The following is a 23,282-nucleotide window of genomic DNA, read 5'->3' as shown; positions in this document are numbered from 1 at the left end:
TACGGTAATGTTACAACTTTATTCTCTTAATTTTACAACTTATTTCTCATAATTTTATAACTTTATTCTCTTAATTTTTCTACTTCATTCTCATCATTTTACAACTTTCTTTTTGTATGGTAATGTTACAACTTTATTCTCTTAATTTTACAACTTAATTCTCATAATTTTACAACTTTTTTCTCATAATGTTTCTACTTTATTCTCTTAATTTTACAACTTTATTCTCATAATTTTTCTACTTTATTCTCATCATTTTACAACTTTATTCTCTTAATTTTACGACTTTATTCTGATAATTTTACAACTTAATTCTCATAATTTTATAACTTTATTCTCTTATTTTTTCTACTTTATTCTCATCATTTTACAACTTTATTCATATAATTTTTCTACTTTATTCTCATCATTTTACAACTTTCTTTTCGTACGGTAATGTTACAACTTTATTCTCTTAATTTTACAACTTAATTCTCATAATTTTTCTACTTTATTCTCTTAATTTTACAACTTTATTCTCATAATTTTTCTACTTTATTCTCATCATTTTACAACTTTATTCTCTTAATTTTACGACTTTATTCTGATAATTTTCAACTTAATTCTCATAATTTTATAACTTTATTCTCTTAATTTTACGACTTTATTCTCTTAATTTTACAACTTTATTCTCATCATTTTACAACTTTATTCTCTTAATTTTACGACTTTATTCTGATAATTTTACAACTTTATTCTCTTAATTTCACAACTTTATTCTCATCATTTTCCAACTTTATTCTCTTAATTTTACGACTTTATTCTCTTAATTTTACAACTTTATTCTCATCATTTTACAACTTTATTCTCTTAATTTTACGACTTTATTCTGATAATTTTACAACTTTATTCTCTTAATTTCACAACTTTATTCTCATCATTTTCCAACTTTATTCTCTTAATTTTACGACTTTATTCTCATAATTTTACAACTTAATTCTCATAATTTTATAACTTATTCTCATAATTTTACAACTTAATTCCCATAATTTTATAACTATATTCTCGTAATTTTACGACTTTATTCTCGTAATAGAAGAAAAAAACACCTCTAGCCTGCCCTAGAAGAGAAACCAAGTTGAAGTTAGTCTTCTGACTGTTTGGGATAAAATGGTCTCTGTACCTTTAAATCTCTGTGGGGGGGAGGCGCTCTGGGAGGAGGGGGGAGGAGGAGGGGGGAGGTAGCTGGCCTTGTGCGCCTCCCAGGCAGCGCAGATGCGGAGTAAACGGCCGTTGGAGCAAACAGGACTATAACCGTGACAGGAGTCACCTACTTCCCCTTTTAGGAAACTAAAGCAGATCTTTGATCGGTTCTTCTTCGAACTTTTCCTTCGTTTTCCCGGAAAGTGAACCTGGATAAAGCCTGGAACTTTCTACCCGCCTGGAAGCTGAAGGGAAAAGGTAACTTTCCCTCATGTTGGGCTGACTGCGCACTAACCTGCATGATGTTGCTTTGTTTCAGGACAGTCTGTTGTTGGTTTCATGTCCCTCTGTGGGTTTGGAGCAGCTTTCTGAAGCTTTTCCGTGAAGTTAGGAAGGTTGGTGGAAGTAAAGTCCAGCAGGGTGAGAATGAGATCTGCATCTCATTTGAATCTCAAATATTCCCTGCAGACAATCAGCTGCTGCCTGGATCTCTGATCAGGATCAGGATCAGGATGGTCCCAGATGGAGGAGCAACAATCACTCCTCCTTCTGTCCTCCATCAAAGTTCAATCTTAGTTAGGTTAGGTAGACATGTTCATTAGCTTCACCTTAACTCCATCAAAAATAGAAGCCAAATAACTTTTAGATCATTACAAATAATCCAAGTTGGTAAAAAAATAAACATTTAAAAGTCACTTTAACACAATTGTTTTATGTCCTACCCTGCTAACATGAAACAATTGTGTTAAAATAACTAAATATGATTATGTAAATAACCAAAAACGGTTGTATTATTTTTTCAGCATGGTACCGGGCCATCTCTAGAACCCAAAGCTCAATTTAAGTTTTTTTCTGCCTTGAAACAGATATTTATCTATTTATTGTTTACATTATTATTATTTAAATCTGGTTATAACTATAAAACCAATTGAATAATTAAATGGGATTATTTCCTTATGTGAAACAACAAATCATGTCTTTATTTATGATATTCTCCCTTTATTTTCCTGCCTTTGCTCAATAATGCTGATGCAGATTCTCAGTCATCCAGGTCATAGTCATTCCAAAAAAAGTTAAAAATCAATCCACTGGAATTTGTTTCCAAGTTTAAATATGTTTCTCTTCCCATTCAGGAAGCTTTTTCAATTCAAAATGTCATAAAAATCGCGTGGAGTTTGAGGCTTTTTAGAGTAGGATATAAAGTATAAAGCCTGGAACTCAACGCTATTTCTGACATTTTGAATTGAGAAAGCTTCCTGGATGGGAAGCGAAACGTCTTCAAACTTGAAACAAAGTCCAGTAAATTGTTTATTTTAAACTTTCTTATTAAATAATTACTTCAAAATGCTTTCAATAAGGCATGAAAACCAAAAGACAACCACCAAACCCTGAAGTGAATGTTGTTTGGTATTTACGTTTAATGACCTAAAGCTAATGTGTCTGTAAAGGCTGATTTATACTCAGAAACAGGTCGTCTGCTTGTGTGTCGCAGTGAACGCAAATGAGACCCCGCCCCTTCCGCAGACACTCTGCTGCACCTCTCCAAAAATGTTAGTGACCTGCAGACAGGAGGCCTCTGATTGGTCAAATCTACATCCGCTCTACACTATGCGTATTTCCTGTTTGGTAACCACATCTGCTCGGGGCCCTGCTCCTTCTTATGACATCATATATGGCAACTCCACTCGGACAAACTCTGTTGCACCCGTTTCTTAAGGATCAAATCTCTTTTGTAGTTTCAACATATTATTACCTACATTTGCTATTATTTTACATTTCATTGGTGATCTAAAGTAGCCGAGAGTAGAAAACAATCATCAGTCTTGAACTAAAGTACTGCCGTTCTGCCATTTAACGAGGTGACACAAAAAGTTTCAGTTTATTTTGATTCTTTTTATTAAGATCTGAGTGCAGGGAAGGAAACATTTTGTAGAGATTTTAGATGAAGAAAACAACTGTTATTCTACTTGTACAAAACGAGCGGTTGTTGTTGATACATGTTAAAAGTAGTGTAGCTTAATATGGCTAACTGACCGAGCTAAAATGTGTTAGCTACTGAGCACAGCTAGCCACAGCGCTAACAAAGTCTCCCCCTTTATATCATGGTCTAACAGTTACTTTGTTCACCATAAACAATTTTTTTTCAGTTTTCTTATCGATCAGGTAAAACTTGATTGGTCATTAGGTACGCTAACGGACGCTGCGTGATGTTATTATCGTTGTCTGGGCAACCGATAAGTTTTACATCATGTAGCAACATTCAGCAAATCGTATAGCGTAACGTCACTGGCATAAAGCAGGACACGAGTAGATCCGGTACCTTACCGGCTTGTTTTGTTTGTATGTCCGCCATTGTGGAAAACGACTCGTGAAGATGGACCAGCTAGAAGAGCGAGGCGCGCAAGAACGCTGGGACCCTTTTTCCACCTGGATCCTCGCTTTTTTTGGTCCTCATGCCCTTCCATTGTCGCACAATCTTGCCCCTTTTAATTTTTTCCCCCTTCCTCACCGCCTTGGCCGTATCTAGATCCACAGCTACTTCCTAATTGTCCTTCTTGCGTTGTGGCGTGGAATTACATAGCGCACACCACGCTTCAAAATTGCGCATAAATTTAAAAATATCTGCGACATACTGCTGCAGGAGGATAAGCAGCCCGCTCCAGGCTAGCTATGTTCACACAGAGCTCCACTGGTAAAAGGCTCTTATACCTAATTGGGGTGGAACGGTTCACAAAATCCACAGTTCGGTTCGGTTCACGGTTTCGTGGTCACGGTTTTCGGTTTGGTTCGGTATATTTTTAGCCTGACATGTTGGTCGTTTTGCTGTTAGCATAAACAAAACGTGTTGCACAATGCTTGCACACTGTTTTTATCCACAACTTTCTTTCCGCCGTCATCGGAGGTCACTCTGAATACAAAGTGCGCTGCTTCGCTTCTTCTTCTTCTTGTTTACTACTGGTGGTTGGCTTTGGTCGCAGTACCGCCACCTTCTGCTCTGGAGTGTACACGCTTCGCCTATGAGAAAAAGGAGCTGCGCATGAACCGAACGCAACACACGCGAACCGAACCTCGACAGTCGAACCGAGCGGTTCGGACGGTTTTCATAAACCGTTCCATCCCTAACACTTAATGTTAATATTTCGAGAGCAAAAGGATAAAATATGTTCTTCACACTAAACATTTGAAAACTTCTATTGGAGTTTAATTTGTAGCAAGTTTTTTTTTTTTTTTTGCTAACAACATATAATCAAAATGATAAAGTTAAGAGATAAAACTTTAACTTTTATTAGTAGAATAGAATTTTTATTTTCTGTTTTAAATGAAAGGATTACAGAATGTTGTTTTTGAAAATATCATGAAACTGAAATATTGCCTCCCACTAATCGTGTTTCCATCCCATTTTATCGCGATTTTTCAAGCAGACTTTAATGCAGAAAAAAAAAATATGAATGGACGTGATTTTTTTTTCTTTTTTTCTCCATTAGATCAAATGAACCAGGCGATGTTTGAAACATTCAGTGTTCTTGCCAGAGCATTTCCGCTACGCTGAAATTACAGTAAATTAGGTTACGCTCATAAAATCTCTTGGTGAAAAGCCCGACATTCATGGAAAAATTCAAAAACCACCTGAAACAAGTATCTTGTAAAATTTAGGCAGTTAATTTGCTCCTACATCATACTTTAAAATGTGATTATTTTTTAAAATCAATCGATTTTGACGGAATTAAACCAGATGAAACTTAAACATTTCAACTTTAGGAGTACTGAACAGGTCATAGTGATGGAATAAAAAATGTTTTTAATCTTAAATGCAAAATGATTATATATATATTTTACAATTTAGGTCTAGTTACTGCTCTAAGTGGGTTGCTCTCAGCTAGAGGCATGTTTTAGAGTCTCTATACTTCAGTCATGATTGATTGATTACTTAATTGACGGTTATGATCAATCACGATTAATCCTAATGCATTAAACCACGACTCAACAAATCCAGTCATTAACGGTCTGATTCAACCAATAACTCAGATTAAACCAATAATTAAGTAGGTTAGATATAGATTTTTCCAATCTTTATTTGAAGCATGAACCCACAAACATCTAGATCAGTATCTGTTCCAAATAACTAATAACTTACTTTGTTTTTTTAATAAATAATCAGAACTGGGCCACAGAGTCTGAAATATGTGCCCTAAAAAACTATTTCCAGCTCCGGGACAGGATATGATATAACCATAAATGGGACAGATGGATTCTTTGAGCATCGGTTTTCCTTCGCTGAGAGTTATGTAACATTAATACTCCTTAGAGGGATCATAGTTAGACAGCAATGCGCTCTAAAAACGACCTCTTTTAATCAGCTGGATCATTGATGGGTTTATTTCTGTTTATGTTCTTGTTCATTTTGTTTTTTAGTCATCTTTTCAGTGAACAAACTTAAAGTACCCTTTCTGTACTGAACTCCACTCTGTCAATATTACCCTCTCCTTACCGCTCTATTCTTGAACAACTTTCTCCATGGACATGACATATAAACCAAGTGGCTTTAAATTGGCCTGATCTTTGCACAGCTACTGACCTCTGACTTCCTCTTGCATACAAATATTTAACCACGCCTTAACAACAGCTCTGAGGTCGCTCGCTAAGTGTTAACGTCGTTTCTAGAGTCATTTATTACTCAGAAATGGCAGCTCTGTTCTCCGCTTCCCTGCAAACACTCCAGGCCTTTTAGCTCCTTGCATTACGGCCCCTTTTTCTGCTGCTAGGCAGACGTCTCTCCAATAACATCTGTTGTGTCAGAGGAGAGGAGGGGAGTGGGGGCTGTGTCATCTCTGACTGGCTTCTTTTTTGCAGTCAATGCTGTTTAAATGGGCTCCGATGGATGTTGCTGCTGTGAGCAAGTTGGCCCCCTTCCCAGCTCTGACGTTGCTGCGCTGAGGTCACTGCAGTTTTATATTAGCAGGGCGCAGAGCTGAGGTGGCTGGAAACAGACAGCGTTCAGACTCTCTGACTGTAACTTCGGTTTGTCATCCACTCTGAGGTGTTGCTGTCTGGGAAATGAAGCTCAATGGGAGGTTTTAATGCTAACGATATTTGCCAAAAAACAAGCAGTGTTTATTCCTACTGCTGCTCACATGAAATATCGTTTTTGAGCACTGATATTGATTTCTATAACGTTTATTTATTGTAAGGTTGATAGATTTATACAAAGTAGGTTTCCAGCACTGGAAACAAATCTAGATAAGTCATTTTTTTTCTTAAAATAAGTGCATTTGTTCTTGGATTGAGGAGGTAAAAGAGACATTTTGCCAATGGAACAAGATAATTTACGCTTAAAATAAGAAATCAAAATTGCATTGTCTTATTTCAAGTGCATATTATCTAAATATCTTATTTTAAGAGTAAGAATACTCATTCCATTGTCAAAATACCTCATTCACTTACTCAAATTAAGGGTAAATACACTTAATTTAAGGAATTTTTACTTATTTCCAGTGTAATATTTGGCATGCACTGCAAAAATCTAGAAATGAGCAAAAATGTCTTAAATTAAGTGTATTTATTAGGGATGCACGATATAATCGGCCCCCTATCGGTATCAGCCTTAAAACTGAATATCGGACATCGGCCACCCCACCGATATTTAACCCGATATTTGATCAAAAAAATACTACTTCTTCTTCTTCCTCAAAAACTTCCTCAAAAACTTCATTTTTACAGACTTAAAAACTTCTAAAGCGGGGGAAAAAATATTGATACATTAAAATATCACAATATCTTCATATGCTGATATATTGCAATTTAAAAACACCATATCAATCTCTTTTACTAATGAAATATTGCTATATGTCATCGTTATGCTACGAAATCCCCCGAAAATTCACAAAATTTTGCCATATTTTTATTTGTTGATATATTGACGCGGTATCAACTATTTTACTAACAAAATCTCACAAGAATTTGCAAAATATCACGAGAGTTTGTAACAGAACGATGAAATTTCACGAGATTTTGAAAGTAAAATAGATCGATACCGCGTTTTTAAAAATCAATTTGATATCAGCATATGAAAATATATTTGAGTTTATTATTTTTCAAAGTGTCAGAAATGGATAACAAAACTGCTATTTTCAATGACTACTTATTTTTGTCCAGCTTTAACATCATTATCGATATCGGTTATCGGCTACATGAGTTTTAAAATATCGGCATATCGGATATCGGCCAAAATCCCAATATCGTGCATCCCTAATTAGCTTGTAAATTATAAGTTTTAACATGAAAAATATATGAATTGTTGATTGTTTGAGATGGCAACAACTAATTTCCTATATAAGATTAAAAAAAAAGGTCTTCTAGTAAAAGTCATGTTATATTTTGCGGCTCTAAACAACTTTTACTTGGTCGAACTATGAAAGGTTCCAGACCCCTGTTCTAGATGCAGAAACAGTGAAATAAGGTTTGATCTTGAGCCCAGGAACAAACCGCAGCCTTATTCCCATTAGACCCTCCTTGTTTAGTGGCATTGTGTAGAAATAAAGCTCAGCGGTCATTTCCTCAAAGACAAAGGAGGATGACAAATTCCTACCAGAGCAGTTCTTCAGTAGATGGGAACAGTCACTGCATTGGATTACTGTTTAATAATCATGTGAGCAAAGGCCCTGCGTCTTCCTCCTGAGCCTTCGGCGGACATTTTTAGGTCAGCAGTCCTGTTCTGGGAAAGGAATGAGGTGAAATCACAATACCTTTATTGATAAAGATCAAAGGCCTTTGTTGCTCTGCATGTAATGAATGTGAATCACTATAAGTAGAGGGTGTCGCCTTTTAGTCTCATCTTGCCTGTATGTGTGAACCTGTGTGCCTGTTTATTGTTTTGGTGTCACGTTCACATTCATGTATGCGCATTTGGGCGTGTTTAAAGGGTTTGGCCTTTCCTTTTCCTTTTTGTTGTACTTGGAGACAGTTTCCATTTTTTAGGTTGTTGATTTGTTCTCGTTTATTCACTGGGATGGCCGGGGAGTGTTTCTCCATCTGTCATTAAACTGTCACCGTAGAGGCAGAAGCCAAATGTTTGATAACCTTTGAACAACATTCAGAGTCGTGGCTGTTGATGGACTTTAAACATTCCGCAGCATTCCATGTCTGCCGAGCAATTCCGACTGTTCAGTTCGCTGGAAATAAAAGTTGTTGTTAAATGTTGGAATGAAGAGGCCTGTAAAATGACTGTAAAGCTGCCCAGTCATGTAAAATGTTATATTGCTTTCTCCTCAATTTACATGATAAAAATGTAATGATAACAAATGTTACGGAAGTCCTAATTTCAGCAAAAAAGCAACATTGTTTTTTTTTAACAATTCATAGAAAACAATAATGGAGGGAGTGGTAATGCATGCGCTTAACATGATCTCAAGGCATAGCTGCTGATAAATCTGCTAATATCTGGCTAATAGGCGACATATCTGCCTATATCTACAGCAGCAGCCATTCAAAATGGTCGAATGGCGAAATCCCCTCCAGCCACTGGAATGACCCCCTCTTGCATACCTTTTTACTCTGACTCCACCCTTTCACTGAATTACAGGGTCTGACCAGGAGATGTCGCTTCTCTTTAGATCTTAATGTCCACAAATCAAGACAGAAAGAATATTTTAGTACAAAGATTAAAAAGGAATTGTAGGGGAGCACCCAAGGACTCAGCCAAGGAAAGAGGGGAAGTTTTTAATGGCTACTACTGAACTTCCTTGTTCACCTATTCAGTACATATATAATATCTTTACTCCGGTCATGTGATCTTGTCATGGTAAATATTAGGGGTGTAAATCACATCCATCATGGCGATTCGATTCAGTATCGATTTCATGACCCAACGATTCGATTATTTTTGTTACTCAAGAATACACCACAATACGATTCAATTCGATAAATTTATTTATTTATTTTTTAACACGGCTAGACAATGTTTCAATTCTCAATTAAATCAATGAAAGCTGTAATATCTTAATGCTTTTTTTTTTTTTTTTTTTTTTTTTAGAAACAACAGAAGTAGAAAAGTTGAATCAAAAAATACTGCAAAAATACGGCGCGAAATCAGCTCAATAGGTGCAATTCAATACCTCGGCTCCAGATGTCCCCGCCCCCCCCACAGACGCTCCGCTGCTCCTCTCCCTAATTGTAGCTGACCGCAGACAGTGCCGCAGACAGGAGGCTGGCTTGTTTTGTTTTTATGACCAAAATTGCGAAAAACATCTCGTGAAGTTTGACCAGCTAAAAGAGCGAGGTGCGCGAGAACGCTGGGACCCTTTTTCCACCTGGATCTCCGCTCTTTTGGGCCCTCATGTCCCTCCGTCGTCTGACTAAACTAAACAGCCGTATCTAGACCCACAGTGTGTAGCACAGACCACGCTTCAATATTGAGCATAAATCAAAAATGTCTGTGTCAAGCTCACTGCAACACACTGCTGCAGGAGTATAACCAGGAGGTGAGGTAGGAGGGCAAAATAGGTTTAGCGCCACCGCAGCACGGGAGGAAGAATTACGCCCAGGAGCAAATGGATAAAAATAGATCGGAGAAAAAAAAAACATGAATCGATTCTCTTGCGGACGTATCGATGCATCGGATCGTCAGCTGTTGGATCGATGCATCGATACAAAATGATTATTATTTACACCCCTAGTAAATACAGGAAATTCTTAGATTTACCTACAAATGTAACAAAAACTAAAATCGTAAAACTCAAAAATTAAATATAATGAGCAAACAGGGCGCCATTATTTCATTAAAAGCCCCTTTATGCAACCAGAGTGAGCTAATGGGGTAGACTAGGCCCTGTTGTTTGGGGAAAAACTGATTAGGTTCAGCTAACTAATAAAACCCCAAATAATTCTTCAGTGAAAATTAGTTTCAGTTTAGAAAAGAGATTTTTGGGAAAATGTTCTGCTTAAGAAAAAATATGTACTAGTTTGATTAAAGTCTTTGTCACTTTGCAGCCAGGTTTCCTGATGAGCTGATTTACTGTGCGGCCTCCACATGGATGCAGAAAAGGAGGCGAATAGATTCAAGACTTCCTTTTTTTTTTTTATAGTCAAAACTTTTAGGATGAAGTCCTGAATGTCAGAAATAGAAGTGAGTTTGGAAATATTTGCTTTATTTGTTTAACCTGAGACTTGAAAAAGTTTAAACTTCTCTATTATCAACATTTCAAATTAAATTAAATTCCGTTTATTTCTATAGCACCAATTCTCAACACATGTCATCTCAAGGCACTTAGCAGTTCATCAGATCATCCAGTCAGATTGATTCCAAGTTTTATATCTAAGGAAAACCAGCTGATTGCATCAACTCATTGCGTCGAAGGCAATCCCTCACAGTAAGCATGTTTGTAGCGACAGTGGAGAGAAAAAACTCCCTTTTAACAGGAAGAAACCTCCAGCAGAACCAGGCTCAGTGTGAGTGGCCATCTGCTGAGGCCGACTGGGGTTCAAGGAGACAGAAGCAGACATAGAAAAAGAAGCATAGATACAAAAGGCAACTGGAAAAGATAACAGCATCCAGGAAACACACAAATGACCTGTTAAAGTTTATTCTGCCAGCATAATAAACTCATGTCCAGATAAAAAGTGGCATCTTTATCCAAACATTACATAGTAATGACATTATTCAGCCTTTCCAGGTTCCTTTTTCATCCTCCTGTTTATCTAAAGTCACTCGCAGCTGCACTGGGCTCTCTTTCCTTAGTTAGACTGAATGGGTAATCATCAAGGTTACACATTTTATTCTACTTTAATTAAAGTAATCATCACAAGGTTTCTAGCTGAATGTTCAAGCCTTTGTGAGAAACTGTTTTTATCCACTGAAATAGTAATTAAGTATAAAGGAACCTTGAGTGTGTAAAACAACCCTATTAGACTCTTTTATTATCGTTATTGTCCAGAGTCCTGCCTGCACTTTACTATTGTTGGTTCAGTTAACACGGTTATAAGATGACCACTAAAGAAGGTTGTTTTGTATTTATGAACCAACTGTGGATCTCTTAATTTTTACTTTCTGACTGAAACTTATTTATTTTTTTATGTTTTTAAGGGTTTTTGCTGTTCTTGTAACTTTGCATGGGGGGGTGGTTAGGAAGATCCCAAGGGCCCATGACTAAGGGGGCCCAGATGACATGTTCCATTATATATTTCGAATATAATAAGAAGTAAAATACATGATCTTCATGTTTTCAATGAGTTTTCAGCAGTACATCCATCCATCCATCCATCCATTTTCTGACACGCTTGTCCCGAGTGGGATTGTGAGGGGTGCTGGTGCCTATCTCCAGCAGTCAATGGGTGAGAGGCGGGTTCCACCCTGGACAGGTCACCAGTCCATCACAGAGCAACACAGAGAGAAACAGGACAAAAACAACCATTCACACACACACATAAGGAGAATTTAGAGAAGGAAATGAACCGGAGTACCCGGAGAGAACCCACGTATGCTCAGGGAGAACATGCAAACAATGCAGAAAGACCCCGGGCCACTGAACAGCCCAGTAAATGACAAAACAAAAATTAATATATATCGACCAACCCAGCCCGTAAAATAGCAAGCCATGGTTTGGTCCTCAGGGTTCTGCATTGGTGAACAGGAAGCAGTTTGCTAGTACCAAGTCTCAGTGCCACATGCAAGTCATTTTATAGTGACAACGAATAAAAAAAATAAGGAAAACATGTAAATAAGTAGCAGTGTGGGGGAAAAAAAACGTCTGCGGTTGAAGATTGCATCGCCCCAAGAAATCAAAATCTAGTTTAAAAAAAACAGAAAGAAAGGAGAAAAACATCCATTCTGTGACCCAGTCGTTCAAAGAGTAGATTATGAACCTGAGTTAGCTATCTGCTGGCTAGAACTACTCAATGTCTGTTTTGTTAATTTTTTAAAGGAAAATTAAGTCGAGATTAATCAAAAATTTCTAATGATCCCCTGTGTCTGCATGGGCGGATTTAGTAAAGGCAGGGGACCCCTCTGAACTGAGAAGACAACACATAAAACAGACCCATTCTACAGATAGAGAAATGTTAATAGAATAGACATCCATTATCTGTTCTAGGTTGTGTCCCTCTCTTCTTGTCCCTTTTCTTCTTGTTTTCCTCTCTATTTTTTGTACTCAGCTGACTTTTCATGCTGTCTCTAAAGGAATGAAAGATTTTTTCCAAGCACTAAGCTCACTTAGCTGATTGCTCCTTCCTGTGTTTCCAAAAAGGCCAAAGTAAATAACCCAGTCCTTCTTTTCACTGTAGACAAGCCACGATCTGCTTATTTGTTCTCCATTTTTCATTTGGATGAAATAATAGCTGCATGAATCATGACAGCAGACAAGATAGAGGAGAGCAGGAGGCGGGGTTACCAATCTACTCGCTCTGGAGAGCAGAGTTCGCTGCTTTTAGATGTTGTCTCCAAAGTCTCCAGTAGCAGAAAAAAGTCGCTAGATTTGGTGCCAGGAGCTTTTTAGAAATGAAAGAAATAGAGGCGTCTGAAAAGTCACTAAATATGTCGTCAAAAATGCTAAGTTGCTAACACTGATTTTAGCATTGTTTGTAATGGTTTGCTGGGGGGTGGGACACATCTGGGTTTCTCACATTAGTAAAAATTTGTAAATTGGACTCAATCTGGACTCTGAATGCTGTTGTCCATCAAACCAACCATGTCTGATCTCTTTCATAGTTGTCTTTTTTATTTTAAAGTAACTTTCTATGAAATGCAGTTATTTTTTTAACCTCATCGCAAACATGTTGTATGAACCTTAAAGAAGTAATATTGTAATTCTGCCTCTAGATGCACCGCTAAGCACTGTCTGTAGACAGTCTTCCTGTCATTTGTAAACCTCGTCCATACTTAATATTCTAAGAAACTCTTTAAAACTAAAAAACAAAATGCAGATTTTCTTTTTTCTTTTTTTTTTTCTTTTTAACCATTGGGATTGGTTGATGTAAGGACATTAAAGTGATTTAAAGCAGCTAGATTTTCTCCCTTTAGGATTGGAAATAAAAGAGAAGCAAACAACAAATTTTATCTGCTGTGCAGAACAAATTTTTGTTTTATGCATAGAAATGAAAGGTGCCAATGCCTCAGGATTTAAGAATAAAGGACCATCTGGTTTATTTTGGTGCTACTGCTGAACAAAAGGCTTTCATGAGAATTTGGGGTTTGCATGACTGCATGATATTATTATCTTGCACATCTGCAAGGCTACTAATATCACTCATTGATGTATAATGGGTTCGGGGCGACATATGGCCTATCAAACAATGTTTTGGTGAAACCAAGTCACATTCTACTCGGCTCCTTAGTGAGCGCTCTCAGCTAAATAGATTTCATGCAATCCAGGTCTGCCGCTGATTAAAACTTGTGAGTCAGAAATAATTAAAGTGAATAATGAAACAGTACAGACGGCTTGGAAAGGAGTGGGTGTAATTCGTTATGGGGAGGAATTGGTAAAATATTTAACTTTGAAAACTTTTATAAATGAAAATTCCCAAATTAACTCACTTTCTTTCTCTTGTAAATATCTTTGAGGTTATTGTTTTAATGGTTGTAGTGCGTATTATTTTTATTTCAAAGCTAATAACCGGAGGTGGATGTTCAGCAACTGTGCAATTACAATAAAATCCCAGCTGCATAATGAGGAATATATTTGCTCTAAGTTTGAACAGAATTAAAGATTTAAAAAAAGCTTTCCTTAAAAAACCTCCTCAGTAATGTAGGTACATTTGGTTTCCCACATTAGTAAGAAACTGTAAATTGATTTCCTAGGATAGTCTTATCATTCTGATAATATGCATTATTTTAAAATAAAATTTTAGTTTATAGGTCAGTTTGCCTTTCCTTCAAAAGGACCCAACATATTTAGTCATTATTTAGTCGATGTTTTAGGTCAAGACTTGTTTGATGTAAAACATCATGTATAAAACTAGTTAAACTAAAGAAAGTGGGGGGGAAAAAAAATCATTTTTTAAAATGAATTGGTTAAATTGCTACTTGTGGAGCTTATTTTGGTTTTTAATGAACTTAACTGCGGCATTCATTTGTTGCTCGTTAAATTATTACAGTGATCAACCATTTCCCCGCTGAGCAGAGCCTCTGAGATATGATTTCTCTTAAAATGTTTGGAGGAATATTCATTGAGATTGACGTGCAGAACAACTTAAACACATGCTAGCTCACAGCATGCGTGTCCGCGGGACTGCATGGGATGTAAATAGATAAAGCAAGGTTGCAATTATACTGATAAATTGCCTTTCAGAATAACAGGAGGTTAGAGATGTTGTTCAGACTCTCTGTGTTGGGTACAATTAAACTATAGTATTATTTAGGGCTGCAACTAACGATTATTTTCCAAATCAATCAATCTGTAGATTATTTTTTTTCGATTATTAATCGGACAGCCAAAGGTTCCTTAAAGAAGATTTTTTTTATGAAATTAAACCAGAAATTAAATCTTTTCAACTTCAGAAGCTCTGAATTAAACAGGTTGGCAGATGAAATGTTTATTTTAATCTGAAGTGCAATATGTTTATATTTACTTTTTTTTTTTCTTTTTTTTTTTTCATAATTTTGGTATAATTTCTGCCGTAATTGGCTCACTCTGTCATCTACAGTCTCCATAACGATTAATCGATAACTAAAATAATTGACAATTGTTTGGATAATCGATTAATCACGATTCATCCGTTTAATTGTTTCAACACTAGTATTAATTTTTTAAACGGCCATATTTGTAAATTTTATATGTTCCCTGTTGGAAACTGTTAGGGACTGCACAAAACTTTATTGATATTAGTAAACCTTAACATTTAGAAGATGATATTGATCATAATTAATGAAATTGATAAAATTGGGGCGACGGTGGCATTGGATGAAGGAGTTTGCCCTGCAACCGGAGGGTTGTTGGGTAGAGCCCCGGCTCGAGATTTCAGTGTCTTTGTGCCCTTGGGCAAGACATTTTATCCGCATTTTCTACTGATGGTGGTCAGAGGGCCCGGTGGTGCCAGTGTACGGCAGCCTTGCTTCTGTCAGTGAGCCCCAGGGCAGCTGTGGCTACAATGTAGCTTGCCACCATCAGTGTGGCTCTTAAGGGAAAGCAGAGTGTCCTTACGATGACCCTGATCATCGGCCCATTAGTCAAAGAGTTTGATGTTTGTGTCAAAAAACTCAATACAGGCAGATTAAACTCAATATTTGCCCAAGAAAGAGTCTAAATCCACAGCAACTTTGATAAGTTTCAAACTAACCATCCATCATATCAAACCTGGTTTGGGAACTTTTCTTACCTGCTCTGACCAACTATGATGAAATATAGTTTAACTTACTTTTTATTTTTATTTACTTTACTTACTTATTGTAGTTTAATCATGATTTGCTTTTTGATTTTTGGGTTAAATGTGATAAACTGTAATTAAAATCCTGTGGTATGTGCTGTGGTTGCCATACCAACTTGATAATTAGGTTATCTTAACTGTGGGGGTGGGGGGTCAAAGTTTTTAACTGTCGGTTGAGGTTAGGGGTTAGTACGTTGGATGTTCTGGTACGATACAATATTATTACGATATTGCAACCGCCCAATATATTGTGATATTCTAACCAGTTAATATAATAATTAAAACTAGATACAAAAACCAAGTGCTGTACGTGTTAATAGGAAGATATTGATCATTCAATTATTTTATTTTGGTAATCTTGTTTTTTGGGATTGAGTTAGTTTACATCTGCCAATGTGACTGCAGAAATGGCGCTGTACCGCAGAACAAAAAGGCCCCATAGCGCCATCTACCATAGCGACGATGCAGAAGTAGCGCATTTTCTCCCAATGTTTGAGAGAAACATTTTGTTTTTATTGATATAAGGAGCTGAAAGATTGATATTATTCATCATTTTCATCAGTAGCAAAATGTCAACAACTGCTGGCTCCATTTGCGAAGGAAATACAGCTACTAGTAGAACAAGCAGAGCTTAAATTGGCAATAATTTAGATTAAAATGCAAGTTTGAGTTTATTGGCGTTCTTTACAAACCAAAAATAAATAAGATACCTTTTTAGTTTCCTATCTGGATTTCAAAGCAGTCAGTTTAACGACTGGATGGCACCACTTGTAACAGAAATATTCAGCATTTACTATCATAAGTAAGGAAACTGAAAAACTTTAGTATCTGACAACAATGCAATTAATAAAATTAAACAGTCTTTAATTTTAAGGTTGAGGTGATTTTAATATTCTGGGATAAATTGTCTGTATGTTGTAAAGTACTTGACTGTGACAATAGAGATGCAACACAATGGTTTTAGGAGGTCGGCGTAAAGTGGTTTATTTACTGGTACAAAGTGGAAGGAGAGGAAACAAGGGAACAAAACAGGGATAAGAATTGATGAAGGAACAAATTGACCCAGAGCCTCTTTGTTGTCAGTGCGGGTTTTAGTCGCTAGCTGTCTGTGTCATTAAAGTTAACACCATAGGGGGTTTATTAACTCATTATGTTAGTCAGGCCTTTCTGCTCCAGGTCTTTTATAGCTTGGGCTGTGTGTTTAAACTTCAGTGGGGAGGCTGCTGATAAAAAGGCTAGAAGCCGTTGAAAGGTTGACCCAGTGTGAACTACAATCACTTATCATCCAGTCACACTGAAAGGCCTCCTGCAGATCTTTACCAAACTTGCTGTGTGTGCGCCTCTTTTGCATACTTGTCATCACTTATCTGTTGGGTCATATTTTATCTCTAGAAGGTCTCATTCTAAGTGACTTGCTCTCTGTAGGGAAACAGCAGAGCATTGTTGCTGCTAAATTAAATCTACAAGCTGCAGTTCAGAAAAAAGCAACTTGCCCCAAACATGCTTTTTGTAATGTTTCTCTTTCATAAAAACCAACGTATTTATAAATTTTAGCTTTGTTCTATTGTCCAGCAGCTAGTGGATGATTTATTTTAACACTTGCCTCCGATCTTGGCTCCTGGTACCAGTACAGTCGGCCTTTTTGTCCTTGACTGAGTAGGATTTTGATGATTACACAAGTACTTTCCTGTGCAGACAGAGTTTAGCACAATCGCTCCTCTGTAGTTGTAACTCGGGTTGGATATATTTTTTTGTGGGAAGCTGTGAAAGACATTCTGTTGGTGTGCAGTGGCATGATTTACTGAATTTGGTAGGGACACCCTTTGCTGCCTCGTTGAATGCTTTCAATGCTTCCAACTGTGACTGAAGAATCACAAGCGAATAGCCCGTCTCCCTGTAACCTCCAAATTTTGGCAGACCATGTGAATTTTTCACTCAAAAAATGTTTTTTTTTTTTTTTTTTTTTTTTTTTCAGAAGATGTGTAGTGTGAAGCCATTGATTAAAAACCTTATTGGTTTGTTTTCGTTGCCCAAAGCTCCCGGCCGTCTCCGGCACAGCGTGGTAGCCCACCAACTGCTCTGGCCAACCATGCAGGAGTAACGGCTTCATAAAAGGTCAGCTTGACTTAAAAAAAAACAGAGGAGGTGTTCAGAAGGCCGTCCTTCACGTCTGGATGAAAGGGTTCGTCCCGACCAAAAAGGCAATATCCCTCTAGATCGTTCCAAGGAAATGTTTCGGCTGTAAACTGGTCAAGACTGGAGCCTCGTCCACAAACCTAAATGGATTGAGGGATTGCTGTGAGGATTGTTTGGAGGCTCTGAAAGGATTTGTTTCTTTAAATTGGGGAGGTGGGCCGTTTGCTCCTCATATAAAAGCCCGGGCCTTGGTAAAAATAATGTTAATCCTTCTGTGGGCTTGTTTCTTTGTCTGGGTGGCACCGGTGCCTTGAATACTAATCCATTACACACAAACTCAAACATTTACACAGCAAGCCTGTGTTGCTTTAAAAAGGTCAACCTTTTTTACAACAAAATGTTTGAAATGGCCACCCTTTACTTGTGTCTTTGGAAACATTTATACATCAGATGGTATAATAGGATAAACTAACTTGCTGTATAGGGTGTTATATTATCCATTTCTATGCTCATTGTTTTGGTATTGTTTAATTTTTGGAAGGAGGGTTTCATTACCCACTTCAAGTCTTTGTTGTACTGGATAGTACATGTTACAGTAATGTATAATGTTTCTATTTAAGTTCTTTTACTGTTTTCCTATGATCCTGAGCTATCTTTATAGTTATGCTGCTATAGGCTCAGACTGCTGGAGGACATAGGGACCCCTTTTTCATCATTCTGCTTCATTCTCTCTCTATTCTCCCACTCTGCAGAATCTGTTAGTTCAATCTCTAACGTTCTGCTCTCTCTGCTTTTTCTCATAGTAGCTTCATCTGGTCTGTTCCTGTTTGGCTGTGACTCCATCCTGGAGAGAAATATCAGCTGTGCTGCTGCCATCAACACCTTGTTTATAGATGTTAGAGATTGATCTGTTTTTTCTTGTAGTCCTATTTCTCTGACTGTGACTGGCTGGATGCGCTCTCTTCATCCTCTGACATTGGAGAAGGCTCGGACCTTGTCTGCCTGGCTGTGTGTTTCCTGGATGGGGTCGCCTTTTACAGTTGCCTTTTGTATCTATGCTTCTTTTTCTATTTCTGCTTCGGTCTCCTTGAACCCCAGTCGGCCTCAGCAGATGGCCGCTCACACTGAGCCTGGTTCTGCTGGAGGTTTCTTCCTGTTCAAAGGGAGTTTTTCCTCTCCACTGTCGCTACAAGCCTGCTTAGTGTGAGGGATTGCTGATGTAAACACCAGGCTCCACCATGATCCTGATGGATGAATGAATATTAAACAGCTATTTTCAGTGTCTTTAAATTGTTTTTGCTTTTTCTCTGTTCTTTATTTTTACCAAAACACGTCAAACTAAATTCAATTCACTTTCATTTCTGTAGCGCCAATTCACACCACATCCAATCTCAAAGCACTTTGCAAACACTGTTCAATCAAATTCTACAGATAGATTGGTTAAACATTTTCTAGAGTGTATAATATAACAAGGTGATGTAACTCACACTGGGTTCATCTCCAGCAATCGCCCAGTCTGTTCTCTACGTGACAAACAGCAGTGTTGCTGCCTGTTTCTGAACATTCTCCGCCTGTTTCTGCTCAAGATATCTCTGCCATTTGTCATACAGGGTTTGCCTCCCAGCAAAGAAATGAAGATAAACAGGGAGAACTGGTTTCCTTCTTTTGTGATTTGTAGTTAAGTAAGAAAAAAAGAGTAAATGATGGCACACCATCATTTTTAGTGACAAGTCAACAGAGTTTAATTAAGCATAATAAAACAAGTTAAATGAGTCACCACAGTTACCAATGTTAAATATGCTTCTGACTCTTTTCTTCAGGTTTAGGAAGTAATGAAAAGCATGAACATTATCAGAAGGAATTAGATGGGAAATAAGAATAAGGATTGTTTTAAAGGATGTACCAGTTAAAGCCCCTTTTACACACGTCTTAGTAATTTAAAAGGCCCATATTACTGGTTCCAATGGGAATTAGTGCCTCTCACACAAACAGATTGGTCCCATGAAATCGGCATGTTGGATCTTTTCATTCTTAACCCAGCAATCATAGAATGGATGCTCCTAAGATCAATATCAAGCCAACCTCTCAAGAAAGATTTTAGCCGGGAATTAAGCCTGTCAAACGGGTGATTAGCGATGGCAAATAACGTCTTTATGAACGCTGCTTCTCCCAGTTATTATTATAAAAACTACAAAAGCAATTTAACTTCAGTGCTTTTTAAAGCCAAAGAAGTTCAACCCGTTTCCAGCCATCATTAGAAACCTGCCTGCTTTCTTGAGAAAATGTTGCACCATGTAGCAGCAGCTGAGATCTGCCTCAACGTTTCACATAAGCTTTCACTTTACATTTCATATCCAGAAATTAATGGCTTAATCCCTTATAGGGCAGGTAGCCGTTTTTGCCCAATTGCATACCCCATACAAATGGAGTCCCCCAGTGAGGTCTATAAGCACAAGATCTATATCCAGCCATTCAGCAAAGATCCTGCTACATGGCTGTACATCTTATTTTGGCATTTGACCAATTAGAGGAGTCCTTGAATGATATATTACCTACTGGAAATTAAGTAAAAAAAAAAACACAAAAAAAGTTAACAAGTCAAGAAAAAAAGGTAAAAAGATCATTTAAAAGTTAAAAAGTAAAGTTAAAATGCTATTAAGCCTAGTTCAGAATAATAGGTTTATAAACCAAAAAATGTAAATACCAGTATCAGCATTAATGCCTCTAAGATTGTACCAAAAAAATGTTTTTCCATGAATTTCTCATAGAAAAAATTTTGTTATTTTTCTTAATATATTGGGGCAAGTTTGTGTTTCTTGTTGTTGCATTGATATTCTAGCCTCGTGAGACCATCCTGATCTCGCAAGTTTTCAAGGTTTCACTCGCTAATCAGTCTGGAGACTCTCCGTTGAAGAAAATTTGGAGCCGTTCACCAAACGAACGTCCAATCAGCGTTGGCTTTGAGGCGGGTTGAGGTGTGACGCAACGAGAAGCGCGACGGTTCAATCTAAAGAACATGGCGGCTTCAGCCGATCAAACTAGCGTTAGCGTGGCTATCGAGCAAGTTTTATCGGAATTACAGAGTATTTCTTCTCTGAAAGAAGAGCAAAACACTGCTCTGGAGGCTTTTCTCAGAGGAAAAGATGTTTCTGCTCTTCTCCTGACTGGTTTCGGCAAGAGTAGCCTGGCTTGTGGTTGTGTTTTCGTCGTCGCTCTGTTAGTACGTCATATGCTTCGTTGATCTGATTGGTTTATTTGGCCCGTCTATCACCAACATAGGCCAATCAGCTAACCAGTATTTTCGCCCCTTCCCAAAATTACTTCAACGGAAGGTTTCCAGATGGATATGCGGAGCAAATCCATCTGGCGGAGTTAGGTTATTGATATTCATGTTTGCCATCAAAATATCCATATTTTTTTAATGTTACAAAGGTAATAAGGTCTTGTCCTGGATTCCAATAACAATATTGGCTTGAAATTTAGATTTTCAGAGTATTTCACTGAGTGCACTATAAAGGGTTAAAGCTTGATTTAAGCGTTCAGTGTCTGGGAAACTCGCTTGGCTGAAATACGTTATTTTGGCAACACCTGAGCAAATGAACAGGTATGATCCTGTGTATGGAATCGTTAAATCAGTTCACAGATACCCAGTAAATTACTAGATATGGCTGTAGGCGTTAAAGGGGATTAAGAGAATTAAATTAAACTAGAATGAATGTGTATCTCAATTTAATCAAAGCAAATTGTGACATTTGTTATTACAAGAGAAACATGCAGTGAAGCTAAAACAACTGAGAAATGATTTTCTCTGTAGCTCCACAAGGAATCTATGAGGGAGTGATTCATGTACATTGGAAAAATGATCTAGAAACAAGTAACAATGTCTTAAATTAAGTGTATTTACCCTTAATTTGAGCAGGTAAATGAGATAGTTTGCCAATGGAATGAATAATTTTACTCTTAAAATAAGATAATTAGATAATATGCACTTAAATTAAGATAATGCAATTGTGTTTTCTTATTTTAAGTGTAAATTGTCTTGTTCCATTTGCAAAATGTCTCTTTTACCTCCTCAATCCAAGAACATACGCACTGATTTTAAGAAAAAAAATGGCTTATCTAGATTTTGATTTTTTCCAGTGACTTCTTTTTAGTTTTGAGTGTTTTAAAGTTAGTAATGATTAATTAACATGTCAGAAATTGTTATTTTTTCCTCATTAACCTTTCACAAAACATGTTATGCTCCTGGAAAGGGGCCTGTAAAGCATCAGTTGACTAATGGCAGCAAAAAGCAACTGGTTTGATCCTAAAACTGTGACAAATGATATAGAAATGCTTCCCTAACACAATAAAATCCCAACAGATAGAAAAGTATCTGTCTAATTCTCATCACTTCTTCCCTCCATTTTTATTTTTCACTCTTGATTTATTCAGCTTTTCTTTTTCTTTTTTAGGTACGTTGCTTTTTGTTCTCTCAAGCCCCGCCCCCTCCCCCGTGGGAAATAGATATTTGGGTTAGAGGTTAGGGGCCCATCGAAGCTGCTGCAAAAGAAATTTGCTGATGCTCTTTGTGGGAGCTTCAAAGTTGTCATTGTTATGCAGGGCCAATGATTAATTGATTAGGAGTGTCGCATATAACTTTGGCTAGCGGTTATGACATTAGCATATCATTATACCACTATGGGAGATGGCAGTGAGAAACGGTTCGTAATTCCATGTTTAGTTAAATTTTCCTGATGTTTTGGGTCATTTTGAGGTTTGAACATGAATCTAAAAAATAAATTTCTTTGATTTTATCAATCAAGAAAAGGCGTAACGAATTTTGAACCTGTTGAATTTTTTTAATTGAGAAATGTTTTATCAAGGTTGAGTTCCTTTCGGTAGAAACGGGTTTCTAAGTGGAAGAGCCTGGAAGAAAGTTTTTTTTGTTGCCATTTCTTCCGGAACAAACTAGAAGAAACTCCTGGTAAAACATCATATTTCTTTACATCATATTTCTTTTCTTTACATTACATAAGGAGAAATATTTTTGAGAATACACAGTGACACAAAAAAAAAAGATGTATAAAGTGTATGTAATCCAAATCTAGATGACTGAATAACTATTGGTCTCAAAACCTGCAAAGAAAGAAAAAAGTTGAAACATTGCATTCACACACAGAACAGCAGCAATCTCATAGCAAAATCAGGCGTCCAGCTCATTCTTGCCACATAGCATTCAGAAACGGAATACAATTCTATTCAGTTTATTTCTATAGCTCCAATTCACAACACGTCATCTCAAGGCACTTTACAGTTCACCAGATCATCCAGTCAGATTGATTCAAAGTTTCTGTCTAAAGAAAACCAGATTATCGCATCGATTCAAAGGCAATGCCTCACACAAAGCATGCTTATAGCGACAGTGGAGAGGAAAAACTCCCTTTTAACAGGAAAAAAAAACTTCAGCAGAAGCAGGCAAATACAGGTTTTCAAGCATTTGCCACATCAAGACGATTCCTCAACTACATATTTAATACAGAACAATAATTTACCAACAGTCTTTAATGGTAGAAAACACTTTCCTGTATACACAGATTACACCAGCTGGTTTTCTTTTTCTTTAATTCCTT

General features: G+C 37.1%; 1 protein-coding gene and 1 long non-coding RNA gene across 2 annotated transcripts in view; one reads left to right on the top strand and one right to left on the bottom strand.

Moving 5' to 3' along the window:
• The window catches only part of LOC119791045, a 47,923-nt gene extending 46,330 nt beyond the window's left edge, over positions 1 to 1,593 (bottom strand). Inside the window, exon 1 of the long non-coding RNA XR_005281801.1 lies at positions 1,478 to 1,593. This is a non-coding gene — a long non-coding RNA (uncharacterized LOC119791045). The remainder of the gene's footprint in view (positions 1 to 1,477) is intronic.
• Positions 1,228 to 23,282, top strand: part of cdc42ep4b (CDC42 effector protein (Rho GTPase binding) 4b) — a 36,316-nt gene continuing 14,261 nt past the window's right edge. Inside the window, exon 1 of the mRNA XM_038296881.1 lies at positions 1,228 to 1,440. The gene's annotated coding sequence lies outside the window, so the exon portion shown is untranslated. The remainder of the gene's footprint in view (positions 1,441 to 23,282) is intronic.

Source organism: Cyprinodon tularosa, unplaced genomic scaffold (assembly GCF_016077235.1).
Source record: "Cyprinodon tularosa strain WSP-4 unplaced genomic scaffold, ASM1607723v1 ctg38, whole genome shotgun sequence".
Classification (NCBI taxonomy): Eukaryota; Metazoa; Chordata; class Actinopteri; order Cyprinodontiformes; family Cyprinodontidae; genus Cyprinodon; species Cyprinodon tularosa.
The sequence above is the reverse complement of the archived record's forward strand: the minus strand, read 5'-3'. Positions and strand labels throughout refer to the sequence as shown.